Raw genomic sequence first — 5,562 nt, 5'->3', positions numbered from 1 at the left:
TATATATATATATATATATATATATACATACATACATACATACATACATACATACATACATACATATGTACACATAACTTTGGATGGCTGTTGACTCCTCATGAACTCTTCCACCCTTTCACAGGTCTTATCTTTTGTCCTGCAGGGTGTCGTCTAACAATCACCCTCCTCTCCAAGTAAGCTTCGTGGAGTTGTCAGTTTAGTTGTTGATGACCCGACCTCGCAACAGGTTGTACTGGGTTACATGTTACCACTAGTAATCAAGAGCTGCCTGACATAATATGTCAGATATATATTCATATATATATATATATTTGGTAGACGGAAACTGAAAGAAGCCCGTCGTATATATGTATATATGTGTGTCTGTATGTGTGTGTGTGTGTGTGTGTGTGTTGGTATTTACCTTTGGTTCTTAATATTTTGCTCCTAACTTTTTTCTCTGAAGACGTGTAAGGCAAGTTATATGTTTGACTTAAATTTGACAGTCAATTATAGCCTTATTCAGAAATGTTGACATAGGAATAAATTTCAATAATAATGGATATTAGCATCAAAACTCTCCTTTAAATTTAAAACTTTGGATATATAACCAAGGAGAACGATCCTTAAGGAGTCTACTTTAGACTTTTTGCGGTGAAATCTCTTGCTATATTGGTTACAATTACATGTTTTTCTATAAACAAATATATATATATATATATATATATAAATATATCTTTTGACAAACAGCAAGGAAACTGAAAAACCTAGTTTCTGTGAGTGAAATCCCTTGTTACTGTTTGAGTTAGGCACTCCTTCATTGGTCTCACTGGCATAAATACAGGGTATAGATGATTGGCCCATAGGAAGTTTGTAACTAATGACACCAATTGCAGCATAAAACAACGAAAAGGGAAGTGTCATCAGAGTGTTGTATATCAGGTTACATGTATATGTGCATGTATATGAATGCGTGCGTTTGTGTGTGCACCCATGTGCATGCATGAGTATATATGCACACTAGTGTGGAAGCTTGAGTATGCATGCTCTGTATGTATGTGGATGTTTCTGCATAGACGTGCACCTTTTTTTGTTTGTTTCTTTGCAGTCTTTTTTGTTTTTGTTTACAGTGCTTTTTTCATGAGAGCTTCAGGCACATAACATCATCAGGATTCATCTATAAAATAGAGTTTTTTGTCAATCTTTATCTTTTTCCCTTCTTCTGTCTGTATGTGTATATTTCATTTATCTATCTGTCTATCTATCTATCTATCTATCTATCTATCTATCTATCTATCTATCTATCTATCTATCTATCTATCTATTTACACACACACACACACACACACACACACACACATGTATCTTTTATTGCTTATTTTTCAATTGTTTTAGTAATTAGACTGCAGGCATGCTGGGACACAGCCTAGAAAGATTAATTCAAACACACTAACGTAGCTAGAGTGTGTGTCGCCTGGGGCAGCCCGTCCATTTGCCAACCCCAGACCCCACAAAAAACACATATTGCCTACAGCTGAATTGCTAAGTTATGGGGGACATATACAAACCAACACTAGTTGTCAAATATAGGTGGGGGACAAACACAAATGCAAGGACACACGTATGTGTATTCTGCTTAAACATATCGGTGTGTATGGTGTTGGGTATTTTGTTAAACACTATAGTGTAAGTGTGTGTGGAGTTTGTTAAGAGGACTGTGGAGATGTAAGAGGTGTGTGGTGTGTGTGTGTGTGTGTGTGTGTGAAATGAAAATAAAATGGAGTTAAATGAAAAGTGATTGAGAATTTAGACCATTGAGAACTGAAGTCTGGACTGATAAGAATTAATTTCTCCTCTAGGAGACAGGAGTTTTGGAGGACCAGTGTACAAGATCAGTACAGACAAATGTTGAAGGGAAATGACTGAGTAGAAGTGTGTCTTATATCCTATAAGTATTTGGCAAAATGTTCAGTCAGGTGTTGGTCAGTTTGTCTAATGTAAAGGGAGAGACAAAAAGAGCAGAGGATGCAGTAAATGAGATTACTGTTGGTGCTTGTGAAGGGGCCATTGACATGGAGGGAGTGGTGGTGAATACCAGTGAAAATGGTGGTGTTTGAGAGAAAAGGACAAGTGTGGCAGTGTCAGCATGAGCAAGCAAAGGAACCAGGATGCGTTGCAGGAGTGGAGAAAGAGCTATGGACCAGTAAGTCACATAGGTGATGGCCACATTTAAAGGAAAGGGAAGGGTGACTTGCAGAAAATATGAGAGTTAGTGAGGTTAGATTGAAGTGTGTGGAGGGCTGATAGGTAAGAAGGAAAGGGAGACAACTTATTCTATCAATTTATTTTGCTGAACTGCTAAGTTATGGGGACAATGGCATGAGCATGGGGAGAGAGGGCTAATACAGGATCAATAGACCAAGTGAGGGGTGTCTTGGATTACAAGTGGGAGTGGGTATTCTCAGTGAGTAAAGTAGCAGACCATGAATTGAGACTGTAACTCAAATTCATGGTGATCACTACAGAGCTGGTAGAAATGGAGGAATTGAGAATAGGGGATGGATAGTTTGCTGTGGGTGGATGGGAGGAGTTGAAGTTGAGGTAGGAATAGGAGATCATACACCTGTAGTAAACAGAAGTTGTAAGGGAGGAATGTATATACATACATGTGCATGTGTGCATTGTTGATAAATATATGTATGTATGTATGTATGTGTAAGGCAGTGAGGTGGCATAATTGTAAGCATACCAGGTAAAATGCTTTGTCCATCTTTATATTCTGAGTTCAAATTCCACCGAGGTCAACTTTACCCTTCCAGGGTACCAGTTGAGAACACCAGGGTTGATTTAATTGACTTATCCCCTTCACCAAAACTGCTGGCCTTGTACCAAAATTTGAAATATATTATATATATATCATCATCATCATCATCATCATCATCATCATCATCATTTCGCATCTGTTTTCTATGCTGGCATGGGTTAGACAGTTTGACTGGAACTGGTAAACCAGAGAGCTTTCGGAGTAGATTTGGTGGACAGAAACTGAAAGAAACCCATCGTGTGTGTGTGTCTTTGCATGTGTTTGTCCCCTACCACCACCTGACAACCAGTGTGTTTATGTTCCCCATAACTTGGTGTGTTTATGTCCCCCATAACTTAGCGGTTCAGCAAAATAAATTGATAGAATAAGTACCAGGCTTAACAAAAAAAAAGTACTGGGGTCGATTGATTCGACTAAAAATCCTTCAAGGCAGTTTCCCAGCAAGACCTCAGTCTAATGACTAAACAAGTAGAAAGATATAGATATATATAATGAATATGTATTATGCATGTGGGTGCATAGTGAGTATAGTGTGGACGCATAATGATAGATTCATATACTTAGCCATATATCGACATGCAGAGGGAGTGGGAGCGGGAGGAGAGAGGAAAATAGGGAGAGAGGGAAAGAGAGAAAATAGGGTGGGAGAGAGGGTGAGTCGTAAAAGGCGTCAGTTTTTAACAATGAGAAACTAGAATGCTTGTACCGGCACGCAACTGCAGAAAACTGCAACTGACATTTACACGTTCTCTCACGTTGTCTCTCTCTCCACCACTCTTTGTCCTACTTTCTATCTTTGTCTTTGTCTCTCAACCTTTTTCCCCTTCCCCCTTCTCCCTGAGACATTGACACCAGAGAGGGGTAAACAAACACGAACTCTTATTCATGAAGTGAAATTATCTCACAATTTATCTTGAAAAGAAGTGTATAGTTAAACGCACTAATCTCTTTTAAGTATTGCAATACGAATTAAATACCTTATACCACTGATAGTGTTACTAGGGGAATTATCCAATGTTAAACGTTATATACCTGGTTCACAATTAATTCGAAATTAGGTTTTCAAGCATGAAATCTCTTTTTATTGTTGCCCTTAACTACTTAATCAGGTATTTGAAAAACTAGAACTGACCGGCCATAAATCGAAAGAACGATAGACATTGAACATAATTATCGGCAGATTACTGCATATACCATAGTAACGAAGTGACTGTCGGTAATGTGTGTTATGAAGTTGGGATTAGGGTTAAGTCTACAGTTACAGATCTGTCGAGGAAGAGAAAGAGAAAGAGCGTAAGAGAGAAAGACGGTGTATGTGTGAGAGAGAAAGAAAGAGAGATTTTAAAAAGATGTGTAAATAGAGATATTCTTGTTTTTGTTGTTGCTTATAGCCCAAAGCAGCCCCTTCATCACTCTAGCCGTGAGAATCTCCTTTTTTATTCAGACATGCTATATATCTAACGAAAATTATCCAATGCATCCTACCGTTTTGTAGGATGTGATTTGGGGAGGAGACGTAGTTGCTATTTCTAACAGGTCGAATGACTGCACAAAGAAGTTCTCAAGGAGAGGAAACAGGTCCCATGAGTGTAGGATCGTGAGGACTGAAAAGAGGGGGCAGACAAATAAGCTATGTTTTAATGAAATTAACATGGTTTTAAATATGTTAAACTTGTCCAATACCATGACGAACAAAGAGTAATTATAAGGATATAAACCCATATTTTTGCTTTCCTTTCAATACAGTGGATGAGGGGAAACATTTTCATTAATATTGGCGGAGGGGGGGACTTCTTCACTGGTTTGCAGTGTAAATTGAGGTGTTCTATTCATATAGGTACATGCGTACTTGTGGTAAGAAGTTGGCTTTTCAAGTAGATGGTTCTGAGTTCAGTCCTACTGTGTGGCACTTTTGGCAAGTGTCTTCCATTAGAGCCTTAGGCTGACCAAAGCTTTGAGAGAGAATTTGGTAGACAGAAACTGCATGGAAACTCATCGTATGCACGTGCATGTGTGTGTGTATGTGTGTGTGTGTGTGTGTCCTATACCACTGCTTGACAACTTCTGGTGGTGTGTTTACATCCATACAACTTAGCAGTTCAACAAAAGAGACAACAAAAGAGGCTTTACAAAAAATAATAAGTACTGGAGTTAGTAAGTTCAACTAAAATTCTTCAAGGTAGTGCCCCATCATGGCCACAGTCTAATGACTGAAACAAGTAAAAGATAAATGATAAATGATATGCTAATTAGTTATTCCTAAGCTTTAGATCATTATGACCATACCAATGATGTGTTCAATAATAGTAAAGTTTCTTAAACAAATTCCCATGGATTATGAAGTAAAACTGTGGTGTGATGGAGGAAAAAGACAACAAGAAGCAAAAGGGAGAATAAAACACTGGGACTTTACCTTGTCGACCGTGGCGGGGTAAACGATTGCTCCAGATCAAAACATGTCTTCTATGTAAGCCGTCTATGTTCGAACTGACCACACGTGCTCGCTGTCCACCGCGTGTGGCCGACTTCCGGTCTGGCCCTTCCGGTCTGTCTTCACTTCTGTTTGCTTCATCTGCGATCTCTCTCCACCAACAACACATAGCTCATCACAGCCCATAACACCACATGTAACACCACAAAAACTAAAAATCACAAATGGTTCGATTGATAAGATATTGGTCAAGGGCCCAAGGAACCAAATATTTATGTCTTATATAATATTGCATCTTTTAACTCTCAACAGCCCAGTTCATCTG

The sequence above is a fragment of the Octopus bimaculoides genome, chromosome 16 (genome assembly GCF_001194135.2).
Source record: "Octopus bimaculoides isolate UCB-OBI-ISO-001 chromosome 16, ASM119413v2, whole genome shotgun sequence".
Classification (NCBI taxonomy): domain Eukaryota; kingdom Metazoa; phylum Mollusca; class Cephalopoda; order Octopoda; family Octopodidae; genus Octopus; species Octopus bimaculoides.
Note: the sequence above shows the minus strand (reverse complement) of the source record.